At 58.2% G+C, this 13,671-nt stretch overlaps 1 protein-coding gene across 5 annotated transcripts in view; it reads left to right on the top strand.

Annotated features, from left to right (window-relative positions):
• The window catches only part of DLG5 (discs large MAGUK scaffold protein 5), a 957,981-nt gene that overhangs the window by 820,982 nt on the left and 123,328 nt on the right, over nt 1-13,671 (top strand). The window lies entirely within an intron of this gene.

Below are 13,671 nucleotides of genomic sequence, written 5' to 3'. Positions count from 1 at the left end.
GGAGGAGTCCAGCTCCCTCTTAATTCAAACAACACAACAACAATGTTTTATCTGAACAAGCAGGGAGGCACCAGGTCCAGAATTCTGTCCCAGGAGGCACAAGTAATTTAGAGGTGGTTACTGGCAAGACATCTAACCATCAAGGCAGCCCACGTTCCGGGTGTCCTAAACATCCAGGCGGACTTTTTAAGCAGAGAGCTCGTAGAAGCACACGACTGGGTGCTCAACAACGAAGTGACTCAGGACATTTTTCAAAGATGGTGTTTTCCAGACATAGACTTATTCGCAGACGCAACAAACGCCAAATGCCCCGTCTACGCATCCAGGTTTCACCAACCAGGTTCAAGCGGGAATGCGCTGTTGATAAGCTGGTCTCAGAGCTTGCTTTACGCCTTTCCCCCCACTACCTCTCATTCCAGCAGTGATCACCAAATTCTACAAGACCAACTCCAGGATGATACTGATTGCTCCGGAGTGGCCACACCAGTGGTGGTACCCGGACCTACTTCAACTCTCTGAAGTTCCACACCGGAGGTTGCCTAGTCGTCCAGACGTGCTGTCCAAGAGCCAGGGGAAAGTGTTTCATCCCAACCTTCCTTCGCTCAGGCTGACAGCATGGCTCCTGAAGTATTGCAATATGGTTACTTAGGCTTACCAGCTGACTGTATGAAGATCCTCAAGGAAGCTAAGAGACCTTCAACTAGAGCTTCCTACGCTTTCAAGTGGAAGCGTTTCTTTATATGGTGCTTGAATAATGGACATGACCCGGTTAGAAGGCAGGAACAAGTTATCCTGCCGTATCTGTTATATCTGGCTAAGTCGGGTCTGCAGTTCTCATCTATTAAGGTACACTTAGCAGCGATCACAGCGTACATAAAATCACCTACTAGGGGTTCCTTTTATAAGATGCCAGTGGTGAAAAATTTTCTGGAAGGATAAAAAAGGTGTATCCACCAGTACGAGCTCCTTCTCCTCCATGGGAGCTCGTTGTGGTCCTTACCAAGCTGATGGAGGCACCCTGTGAATCAATACACAAATCTTCCTTACAGCACTTATCTTGGAAAGTGGCCTTCATAGTGGCAATTACGTCCGCTCGTAGAGTAAGCGAATTGCAAGCTCTGTGCTGTAAGGAACTCTACACGGTTTTTCACTCGAATAGGGTAGTTCTTAGAACTCATCCTAGTTTTCTACCAAAGGTGGTCTCAGATTTCCACATCAATCAGGGAATCACTTTGCCTACTTTCTTCCCTAATCCTTCGACTCCCCCTGAAAGGGACTTGCACTCCTTAGATCTTAAGAGAGTGTTGAAGTTATATTTGGACAAAACTAAAGATATTAGAAAGACGGACCGGTTATTTGTCAATTATGGTCTCATTTATACTGGCCTAGCAGCTTCTAAACGGTCCATCTCAAGATGGATAGTCCCCTGTATTTCCTTGGCCTATCAGTTAGCTAATAAATCTCTTCAAGGGAGGCCTAAAGCGCATTCAACCGGAGGAAAGGCCTCTACTACGGCCCTCCTCAGAAACATTCCCATAGCAGAGATTTGCAGAGCAGCTACATTACCTCCTCATCCTGGTCTCCCCGTCCCATTCCTGATACGTGAGCAGCTAGTCTGCTCTACAGAACCCCTACCTAGCTGAGCTGTTGGCACTTCCCCCTAGGATGACGTCACCATCACGTGACTACAAAAGTGGGAAGTGCCGGAAGAATCATCCTGTTTTCTTTTTTCTGCAGTCTACGACCGCGTTCCTGGCTGGGCTGTTTCCTGGAGGCTTCCTTTTTCTCGGGTAAGTCTCCCTGCTATTTGTTTGTTTTATGCGGCGACCTGCTCTAGCGGCCGCCTCTGTTTTGTTTTCACTACCACTTCCCCCGAGCTACATTAGGCTTCCTTTACTCATGGGGGCGTTTTTGTTACTCACGGCTCGCGTTAGCGGCCGGCTTTGTTTTGGGGGCGCTTTGTTGCACGCGGCTCGCGTTAGCGGCCGTTTCTGTGCTCTGTGCTTCGTGGTGCTCACCTGGCGTGGGTTGGCCTGCTCCAGCGGCCGTTCCTGGGCATTCTCCGGTCCATTTCGCCCTGCTCTAGCGGGCAGGGGGCTTTTCTATGGAGTTTGGTGTCCTGCATCGTTTTCAAGGGGCGATTTTGGCGGCTGGCTGGGCTTCTTATACCGGCCCAGTTTTTTCTCCTCCCACTGGTGTTCGGGTCCTCGGCTATATCTGGGGTCCTTGTTGGGCTCTTTTTTTGTCCTTGTTTATGCCTGATTGGGAGTGTTGTTTGGACTTTTTTGCTTCCGCTATGGATTTGGATGCTTCTTCTTCTGCGGCCCCTCTGGATGCCCTGCGCCTCATTATTAATGAGGCTGTGGCTGCTGCTTTCCTGGCTAGGGAGGCGGCTGGGCCTCCTCCCAAGGTGCCTCGTGTTTCTTTGGATGCGCAGGCTGATCCTGTGGAAGACTTTGGTCCTGATGAGGATGAGGGTGTCCGTGGTCGTTTTGTTCAGGGTGCTGAGCTCACTGAACTGTTTGCCCATGTGAGGTCCAACTTGGGTTTTTCTCCTCCTGCGGATGCTGTTGTTGAGGATGACTTTTTTACGCAGTATGTCCAGCCTGCTCCGGATTCTTTGCCTTTGCATGGTGCTGTGCGTAATGTGCTGTCTCACGAATGGAAGGAGGTGGACAAGTCTTCTTTTCCTCGTTTCCTGTCCAGACGTTACCCTCTTGAGGGTTTTGCTGATGAATTCCCTCAGGCTGTGAAAGTGGACAATTTAATGGCTGGCCTTTCCTCTCAGGGTTTGATTGTTTCTGAGGACGCCCTTCCTGCGGACGCTGTGGATAAGCGTGTTGAGGGGGCGGTGAAGCGTTCCTATGCTGCTTCTAATTTCTCTGTCCGGGCGACTGCATATTCCAACTATATGGTTCAGTCACTCCTTAAAGACTTCCAGTCTCTGTCTGTTCTGCTGAACGACGGCGAGGATGCCACTCCTCTTCTGTCTTTGATGGAGATGCAGGTGCGTTACCTGTCGGACAGTTCCTTCGACAATTTGGGGGCGGCGGCCGCCGCTTCTGGTGCTTCCATTGCTGGCCGGCGTCATATTTGGATGCGTTCCTGGAAGGCAGACTCTTCTCAGAAGTCGGTCCTCCTTAAGTTGCCTTTTGAAGGTTCTAAGGTGTTCGGTCCTCAGCTGGAGGGCATGGTCAAGCAGTCCGCGGAGAACCGCAAGCTGGTGGCTCCGATCCGTCCTCCTGCTCGGGGGCGTGGATTTGGTTATCGGCGCGCTTTTGGGCCTCCTGCTCGTGGCGCTTCTCAGCCCTTTCGAGGCAGGGGTCGTGGCCGGGGGGCCGCTGCCGGTGTTGCCACCCCCGCTTCCTCCTCTTCACAATGACTGTCTGCCTTTACCCGTTGGTGGTCGACTCCAGTGCTTCCGCGCCCAGTGGTTGTCGGTTCCGGATGCCTGGGCGGTTCGGACTGTTTCGGAAGGTTGCCGGATAGAGTTTTCCTCTCCTCCTCCTCCGGGTTTTGTTCAGACTCCCCTGCCCCGTCTTCCTTTGCGAAGAGTGTCTTTGTTGGCAGGTGTTCGGCTCCTGTTGGAGAAAAAGGCTATTGTGGAGGTTCCACCGCTGGAAAGGGGCGAGGGTTGCTACTCAATCCTCTTTCTGGTTTCCAAGAAGGACACTTCAGATCTTCGTCCTGTTCTGGATCTGAAGCGTGTCAACCGCTTCGTCGTCCATCGCCCTTTCAAGATGGTGACCCTCCAGTCCATCCTGCCTCTGGTCCTTCCGGGTGGCTTCCTGGCGTCCCTGGATTTGATGGATGCGTACCTGCATGTTCCTGTCCATCCTGCCGACCAGCGTTTTCTGCGCTTTGCTGTGGGGACCCATCACTACCAGTTCCGGGTGCTGCCTTTCGGCCTGTCCTCTGCGCCCAGGGTGTTCACCAAGCTCCTGGCCCCTCTGGTGGGTATTCTTCATTCCAGGGGGCTGCTGGTGTTTCCATTTCTGGATGACTGGTTGATTGTCTCTCCCTCTTTTTCGCAGGCTCTGTCGGATGTGGCCCAGGTGTGTCATCTGCTGAGTTCCTTTGGGTTCCTTATCAACCACCGGAAGTCCTCCCTGGTACCCTCTCAGTCCCTGAAGTTCCTGGGGGCTTTCTTCCGGATGGACCTGGGCATGGTGTTCCTCTCCCAGGAGCGCCAGTTGACTTTGTTTCGCCAACTTTCATGGCTTCTTTCCCAGTCGCAGGTGTCTGCCCGTCTCTGGTTGTGGAGTCAGGGGGAGATGGCGTCCACTCTACATCTCCTTCCTTGGGCCAGACTGCATCTGTACCCCCTGTTGCATCATGTCCTGTCTCACTGGGATCCCGCCTCCTTGGACTACGAGACTCTGATCCCTGTCACTCCGGGGATTCGGGCGGATCTCCAGTGGTGGTTGTCTCCTCTCTCCCTTTCCGGGGGGTACGATCTCCTTCCCCCTCAGTCTGTGGTCGTGTTGTCCACGGATGCGAGTGCATTGGGATGGGGGGCTGTTCTGGGTTCTTCCAAGGGTCAGGGTCGGTGGTCCCGTTTCGAGTCCCTCCAGTCCTCGAACTGGAAGGAGTTGAGGGCGGTCTGGCTTGCTCTCCTTTGGTTCGCTCCTCTCCTTCGGGGTCGGGCGATCTCTGTGCAGACTGACAATCAGGTGGTTCGCTCCTATGTGAATCACCTGGGGGGCATGTGTCATTCTCTCTTTCTCCTGTCCCGGGAGATCGGCCTTTGGGCCGAGTCGAATCTGTTGTCTCTGATGGCGGTCTATCTTCCGGGGAAGGAGAATGGGCCTGTGGATACTTTGAGCAGGGTGTTCCCCTCCTCGGTGTCCCTCTGTCTGTCCCCGGATCTGTTCGGGCTGATTCTCCTCCGATTCCACATTCCTTGGCTGGATCTTTTTGCCTCGGAGGATTCCGCCCTTCTTCCTCTGTTTTGCAGCATCATTCCGTCTGCATTGGCTTGGGCGACCGATGCTTTCTCGATTCCTTGGTCGGGGGGTCTGCTGTTTGCCTTCCCTCCATTTGCCTTAATTCCGAGGGTCCTCCGGAAGATTCGTTTGGATCGGGCGGAGGTTCTCCTGGTGGTTCCAGAGTGGTCTCGGCAGTCTTGGTTTCCCCTTCTGCTGACTTTTGCCGTTTGCCCTCATTGGAGGTTTCCCCTGTCTCCCTCCCCCTGCGGGCTCCTCTTCTCAGTCTTGCCTCCCTGCGTCGCCTCCGGCTGGGGGTTTGGCACTTGAGAGGTTGAGTTTGCTGGGTCTGGGTTGCTTGTTAGAGGTTGCCCAGTGTCTTCAGCTTTCCCGGCGTCCTTCCACCTTGAAGTCTTATGCCCGTCACTGGAAGAATTTTTCCACCTGGTGTCTTGGGAGGGGTCTCTCTCCTGCCTCCTGTGAGGCCGTGCGGGTGTTGGACTTCTTACGGGATGGTTTTATCTTGGGACTGGCGGTTTCTTCCCTGCGGGCGCAATGGGCTGCCGTTCTTGCCTTTCGGGGTTCCTCTGTTTCATCTGTCTCCCCGTTGGTGGCTCGCCTTCTGAGGAGTTTCTTGCTTCAACGTCATGTCTCCCGTTCCCCTGTGCCTCCTTGGGATCTGCCCTTGGTTCTACGGGCTTTGACGGGTCCCCCGTTTGAGCCTTTGGACTCCGTAGCCCTGAAGTTCCTTTCTGCCAAGGTTATCTTCCTGGTGGCCATTACCTCTGGGCGTAGGGTTGGTGAGATTGGTGCGCTGATGGCTTCTCCCCCCTTCTTGCGCGTCTGCGCTGACAAGGTCGTTCTCCGTCCGAGTCAGTTTTTTCTCCCTAAGGTGATTTCCACTTTTCACTGTCAGGAGGATATTGTTCTCCCTGTGTTTTTTCCGGCTCCTGCCTCTCCTGAGGAGGAGCTTCTCCATTCTTTGGATGTGTTGAGGGCTCTCCACATCTACTTGGAGCGTACGGCTGGTTTCCGTAAGGTTGATTCCCTGTTCGTCACCTACGGCCTGTCTGGTCTGGGGCTTCGCCCTTCTTTGTCCACCTTGTCTCGTTGGGTCAAGGGCGCAGTGGTTTCTGCTTATGATTCGGTCCAATGTCCCCTGCCTTCTTCTGTTCAGGGTCGGTCGACTCGGAGCGTTTCGTCCTCCTGGGCCATGTTCAGGGGTGCCTCTTTGCGTGACATTTGCAATGCTGCTACGTGGGCTTCTCCCCACACATTTGTTGCCCATTATCGTCTGGAGTTGGGGATGGCGGCCTCCGCTGCTTTTGGGACTAGTGTCCTGTCTGCAGTGCTTGATTTGTAGTTTTGTACTGTTTACATTGATTAAAATGGACCTGTTTTTCTGACATTCTTCTGGTCTGTTTTTTTCTTACAATCACCATGTGCTTGGGTATGGGCTCACGTATCAGGAATGGGACGGGGAGACCAGTACGAGGAGGTAATGCCCGGTTACTCACCGGTAATAACCATTACTCCGAGTCCTGGTCTCCCCATCCCATTCCTGAGCCCTTCCCTCCCTCCCTGGTTTGGGTTTTCTGTGGGTGATTGTATGTGTTTCGTTCTGTTGTCTTTGGTATTTTCAGGATGATTCTTCCGGCACTTCCCCCTTTTGTGATGGTGACGTCATCCTAGGGGGAAGTGCCAACAGCTCAGCTAGGTAGGGGTTCTGTAGAGCAGACTAGCTGCTCACGTATCAGGAATGGGACGGGGAGACCAGGACTCGGAGTAATGGTTATTACCGGTGAGTAACCGGGCATGGCGGTCTATTCATACTTTTTCTCGCCATTACTGCTTGAATTCAGATGCTCAGGCAGATGCTCAAGTCGGTCAAGCATCGCTGAGAAATCTATTTGGTTAATTGTTGCTAGCAACTGTATCATGGGAGATGTTATTCCTGGTGCTATATTGCTTGACTGCGAAGTATGGGGTATGGGCTTGCTATTCTATTCACTGCTTATGACTATTGATGAGTATCCCTTGGAAGAGAAGGATAAGTTACGTTCGAGGCATGTGGGCTGCTAAATTCATATCTATTGCATAGATCGCCGCCTAGTGTTGGGTCCGGATGATTGCTCATTGTTGTCCTGGAAGAGTCTTCGAAGTATCACGAGATAGGTGGCTCCTCCCCTGGACTACAGTGCGCATGGGCATCGACTCCATCCCCAGATTGTTTTTTTCCGCCATTGGGTTCGGATGTGATTTCGACGTCTCCTGTTCGGAATCGATAAAACAACTTCTTTAAGGCCAAAAGGCCTTCGTTACCTCGTCGGTATTGTTCGCGTTCGGTCTCGTGTTCTTCCAACTCTTCGAGTCGGATATCTGGAGAGTCGGGTGACTCTTCGGTCATCGAGGCCCTGTCGTCGCAGCAAGACCCCGACGAAACTACGATGGAACGGAGTCTGTTCAAGTTCTGCCCCGTGTGCGGTTCGAAGTACCCACACATCGACGTGCATCCTGTATGCAACAAGTGCCTCTCGCCGGACCACAACGAGGCCAACTGTATGGCCTGTTTGAAGTTCAGGTCGAAGAAGACGCTCAAGCTTCGGCGCGCCTCGAGGCACGGAGAGCGGCTCCGGCACCTGTCGACATCTTCGACGACCCCGAAGCAGAAGGCGGAAGCCATCATCTGCAGATTTCGCCACCATCGACGGAGGTCGAGGCCGATTGCGGAGAACCCGTCGAGGGCCAGGACCTACAGGAAAACGTCGAGGAGGTAGGGGACGTCGAGGAAGTTTATGGGGCCGTGGAAGATAGCTCGGAGGAAGAGCTATGCCCCGAAAGTACAATGCCTCAGGCTCAGGTCTCGGGATCGCCTCACGGCCTTACCCACGACCCTACACCGCAGTCCTCAGCCCCGCCTTCCGGCCCGGCTACGGACACACCAGCGGAGCCTCCATTAGGCAAATCGAAACCGAAACTGAAACCTTCGGCATCGAAACCAACTAAGATGGCCGACACTCCATCGAAACTGAAGACGTCTGCAACGCCATCGGCGCCGTCGACTTCAGTGGCTCCGAAGCTGAAGAAGGCTGTCGAGCCGGCTAAAGTACCGAAAGTGGTCAAGGAGCCAAGCTCGAAGAAGGTCGTCGAGCATGTGTCGAGCGCGGTGGCTGCATCGACACCCAAGCAGACAGTCGACACGCCTTCAGGCAAATCTACCGCGCCAACAGGCAAACGCACAGTCGAGGCGCAGTCGGCAACGGGCCCCGAGCCGAAGTCTGGAGCCCCGATGCAGAAACAAAAACCTGCCCATCCAACGCCAGCGGCATCGACGCTTAAGGCCGTGGCGGAAGCCCGGGCCACAGCGGTCGAGGATGCGTCTGCGTCTCCGGCGCACAAGGAGAAATCGTCGACGCTGGGATCTTCCCCTGGTGGCGGACCGAGGTCATCGGTCGGGCCGACTAAGCCCTCCGTTTCTTTCACCAAGCAAGTCTCGGACTCCCTCAAGAGAATACGGGAGAAAAGTTTGGCGTCGACGACTCCAAAACCGTCGGTTCCGCAATCGGTGGGGGCACCGAAGAAGACTTCAACGCCGATCCTGTACACTCTGCCGCCGAAGGTGGCGCCGAAGGCCTTTGCACCTCGGTCGGTGCCAAAGGACTCGGGAAGCTCAGAGCACTCACTGCTAAGTGGACGTTTTGGTCGACAACACGCGTCAGAAGAACAGTCTGAGCACTATATGGACGCCGACACGGGAAAATTGACGCTCTACAAGCGGAAAATTACTTCCCACCCATTGCAGTCCTTTGTAATACCTCTGAAAAAGAAAAGGACGGCTCTAGACCTTCCTGTGCTTGTTGAACCCCTTCATCCACAACCTGGGAGGAGTCCAACACCTTCACCAACTGCCTCAGAGGGAGATGAAGGTGAACAGAATGAGGAGTACAACTTTCCTGATAACAATGACCCTGATGAACAACAGGACTCATGGGTAGACACTGGTGACCAAGGGGACCAACAGGTGGTACATGACCCACAGGTTTCTGGTGTCAAAACATCTCCAACTGAAGACACGGCGGCGTTTAATGCCTTGATTGAAAGGGCGGCTGCAAACCATAAGGTGGAAATGCATGCCGACCCTGTGGAAGAAGACTTTTTGTTTGACACTTTCTCTGCAGCGGAAAAGACTGTGAAAACTCTTCCAATGCTTAAAGGGGTTTTAAAGCATGCCACAGACATCTTCAAAGAACCCACAAGAGCAAGGGTGGTGAACCCGAGAATAGAAAAGAAATACAGGCCGGCACCTGGGGACCCGACTTATATACGGGGCCAGTTGCCTCTGGACTCTTTGGTGGTTTCCAATGCCCGCAAGAGGGCGAACTCGCAGACAACGGGTGAAGCTCCTCCCCCGGACAAAGAGTCAAAAGTGCTGGAGGCATCGGGGAAAAGGGTGGCTGCGCAGGCGGCCAACATATGGCGCATATCTAACACACAGGCCCTGTTGGCACGATATGATAGGGCGCATTACGACACCCTAGAGCAGGGGTGTCCAAACCGGTCCTGGCGGGCCGTATCCATGCCAGATTTTTGGGATATCCCCATCTGGGGATCACGGTTCGATCCCCGGCACCGGCGGCAGATTAGCCCAGCACCACGTGACTCTGGGCAATAGCTGGCGCCGCGGCTAGGGCGGCTGACTCCGGAATCTGGAGATCACGGTTCGATCCCCGGCACCGGCGGCAGATTAGCCCAGCACCATGTGACTCTGGGCAATAGCTGGCGCCGCGGCTAGGGCGGCTGACTCCGGAATCTGGGGATCACGGTTCGATCCCCGGCACCGGCGGCAGATTAGCCCAGCACCATGTGACTCTGGGCAATAGCTGGCGCCACGGCTAGGGCGGCTGACTAAGGAATCTGGGGATCACGGTTCGATCCCCGGCACCGGCGGCAGATTAGCCCAGCACCATGTGACTCTGGGCAATAGCTTGCTTAATCTTCCCGACGGCCCCTAGCGCCTAGAGACCCTTACGGGTGATTGTGCGCTTTACAAATGTGATTCCGATCCGGTTCGTAAAAGCACATCCGCCCGAATATGTCGGACAACCACGTACGCCCGGGAGAGGACTGCCCGGGACCCGTGGAGCCCGTCCTGGTCACTTTGACCTGCCATCGGCCTGGAGAAGGGAGCGCCGGACACCCAGGGGAGGACTGCCCGGGACCCGTGGAGCCCGTCCTGGGCACTCTGACCTGCCGTTGGCCCGGGGGAGGGATCCCCGGACGCCCGGGGGAGGACTGCCCGGGACCCGTGGAGCCCGTCCTGGGCACTCTGGCATGCCGTTGGCTAGGGGAAGGGAGACCCAGACGCCCGGGACCCGTGGAGCCCGTCCTGGGCACTCTGACAAGCCGTTGGCCCGGGGAAGAGAGCCCCGGACGACCGGGACCCGCGGAGCCCGTCCTGGGCTCTCCGGTATGCCGTTGGCCCGGGGAAGGGAGCCCCGGACGAGGACTGCCCGGGACCCCTGGAACTCGTCCTGGGCACTCTGACAAGCCGTTGGCCCGGGGAAGGGATCCCCGGACGCCCGGGGCCCGTGGAGCCCGTCCTGGGCACTCTGCCAAGCCGTTGGCCCGGGGAAGGGAGCCCTGGACGCCCGGGACCCGTGGAGCCTGTCCTGGGCACTCTGACAAGCCGTTGGCCCGGGGAAGGGAGCCCCGGACGCCCGGGACCCGTGGAGCCCGTCCTGGGCACTCTGACCTGCCGTCGGCCTGGAGAAGGAAGCCCCAGGTGGTCTACGGAGGTGTTGCCCAGGCATAGCCTATCTGGTCCCCATGGCAGAGAACCACCAGCCTCGGAGGGGTGTCCGGGCGTACCCTGCCCCTAGTAATCCGGAGGAAAATTACCCCCCTTTCTTGTAATCTGTGCGCACCGAGTGATGGAGGGGACCCAAGGCGCGTGGGCACCCGACCTCCTGGAGCCCTCGCTTGGATCGGGGAGGCGAATGGCACCTCATCGGGACTTCCAGGGAAGTCCGGACATCTGGTCGCCCCATAGGAAAGCATTGCGGGCGACCAGATGCCCGAGGGGATCCGGGCAACCAGATGGCCGAGGGAATCTGGGTGATCAGATGGCCGGGCACGGAAGTGAAGCCGCCTGGACTCTCTCTGGACCCCGTCCCGGGCACCCTGCCGCTCAACAGGACCCAGGACGGAGACCCGGGTGGGGAGGCAACCCTCCCTGGGGCCCTCGGGGCTCCTGAACCCAGCCGAGCAAGGGAAGGCTCCCCGGGCACCACGGAACCCCGTCCCGGGCCTTTGGCACTGTGGCAGGCCGGGGGGACAGGGCCCTGGGCCCGAGCACCCGACCCAGGGCCCGGCGGGGCCCCTGGACCCGGCCGGGGCTCCCAGGCCCGGAGGTGAAGGGGAAGCCTACCACCCGGGCCCTCCGGACCCCGTCCCAGGCACCCTGCCACGCGGCAGGACCCAGGACGGAGCCCGGGGGGGGGGGGGGGGGGGGGACTGCCCGGGGCGCATGGAGCCCGTCCTGGGCACTTTGCCATGCCGTCGGCCTGGAGCCACGGATACCATGGGGAGGAAAACCATGGAGCCCGACCCGGGCACTCTGCCATGCCGTCAGCCTGGATGGAGCCCCGGACGCCCGGGGGACGAATGCCCGGGACGCATGGAGCCCATCCTGGGCACTTTTCCATGCCGTCGGCCTGGATGGAGCCCCGGACGCCCGGGGGACGAATGCCCGGGACGCATGGAGCCCGTCCTGGGCACTTTTCCATGCCGTCGGCCTGGATGGAGCCCCGGGTGGCCTAGGGAGGTGTTACCCAGGCATAGCCCATCTGGTCCCCCGGGCAGAGAACCACCAGCCTTGGAGGGGTGTCCGGGCGTACCCTTCTCCCTAGCAATCCGGAGGAAAATTACCCCCTTTTCTTGAAATCTGTGCACGCGAGGTGACACATGGGACCCAAGGCGCGAATGTACCCGACCTCCTGGAGCCCTCGCTGGGATCCGGGAGGCAAATGGCACCTCATCGGGACTTCCAGGGAAGTTCGGCCATCTGGTCGTCGTATTTGTCGAGCCCTGGGAGAGAACTGGGGCTTGGCAGGGCCAGGGTAACAGCAGTTCCCAGTCTGCCAGGTCACCAGGTCTGGGGATATGCTGCCCATGCGCTGCCGGGGCCCGGGCACGGCCTCCGGTGGGCCCTCAGGTGCGTCAGTCTGGCTCGGGGATGCTCTGAACCTGCTTGGCTGGGGCCAGGGCTCGACAAATCCACTCGCCTGCTCGACCGGGGCCTAAACGGCGTCCTGCTCTTGGAGGGCTTGGGGCTTAGCTTCCAAACCCTACCCCCAGGCCAGGGAGAGCCTCTGCAGGCCCCGATGGACCCCAGCGCCCGGAACCTCGGCTGGCTTGCAGGACGGGGGCTCCAGCACCCCGGGACCTGCCGGACAAGAGTTCAAGCCCCAGGCCTGGTGCCATGTTCCGAACCCTAGCCAGGCCGGGGAATGCCTCCCCAGGCCCAGAGGGACCCTAGCGCCCAGACCCTCAACTGGCTTGCAGGACAGGGGGCTCCAGCACCCTCGGGCCTGCCAGATGGAGTTCAAGCCCCGGGCCAGGTCCCAGCTTCCAAACCCTAGCCAGGCTGGGGAGAGCCTCCCCGGGCACCGGTGGAGCCCCGTCCCCAGCACCTGGACCCTCTGGTGGCCTGCGGGACGGGGGCTTGCGCACCCCGGGGCCGGCCGGCCGAAGCTCAAGCCCCGGGTCCGGTCCCACCTTCCGAACCCTAGCCGGGCCCGGGGAGAGCCTCCCCGGGCCCCGGTGGAGCCCTGTCCCCAGCGCCCCGACCCAAGGAGGGTTAAGCCCAGGCCACGTCCACTCCCCGACGGCCTGCCCCCGGGGAGCCCATTTTCCTCGACTATTAAGCCCCCACGTAGTGGGGGCTTACAGAACTTTGGGGAAGGACAAAAGTTGGAGTTAGCCCGGCCGCCAGCCCGCAGGGCCATCTGGTCACCCGGCCCGCAGGGCCATCTGGTCGCCCAGCCCGCAGGGCCATCTGGTCGCCCTGGCCCACAGGGCCATCTGGTCGCGCAGCCAGGCGACCAGATGCCCCGGGGCAACCCAGCGCCCGGACGGCCCCGGAAGGTGCCTGTACCCAGTCGCCCTCGCAGTTCCAGCCAGCGAGGGTAGTCGGGGCGCTCCGAGGCAGCCGTTTGGGATGCTCCTTCCCCGGGGACTGCCGCTGCTCACCTCCCCGGGAGCAGCAGCGGAGAAGGGGAGCTGCCCGGCCGGCCCGAGCCATCTGGTCGCCCTGCCGACCTGCAGATGGAATGTGGCCCCCATCCCCGCTCCCCGGTGGGGCAGGGACGGGAGGGGAGGCCCCCGTGCCGCAAGGGCACGTGGTGGAGGCAGCCTCCCGCAGGCCCGCGCTACCCCCTCCGCGTCCTTCCTGCCGGCCAGGCGGCAGAGGGACCCACCCCTGGGTGTGGTGGAGGAGGGCGTGCGCGGGCGCCCACGCGGCCCCGGAGGGAGAGACAAAAGCTTGGCTCAGAGGATGACTTTCAATAGATCGCAGCGAGGTAGCTGCTCTGCTTTACGAAACCCTGACCCAGAATCAGGTCGTCTACGAAAGATTTAGCACCAACACAATTTCAAACACAATGCAACATTGAGCTCAATGGAAATTTCTAGTTAAATGCAAATAGATACTTGGCAGATTACTTTTCTAACCTCTGGCCTGGATCCT

The sequence above is a fragment of the Lissotriton helveticus genome, chromosome 5_1 (genome assembly GCF_964261635.1).
Source record: "Lissotriton helveticus chromosome 5_1, aLisHel1.1, whole genome shotgun sequence".
In the NCBI taxonomy this organism is placed as follows: domain Eukaryota; kingdom Metazoa; phylum Chordata; class Amphibia; order Caudata; family Salamandridae; genus Lissotriton; species Lissotriton helveticus.
This window is presented reverse-complemented; position numbering and strand designations above follow the sequence as displayed.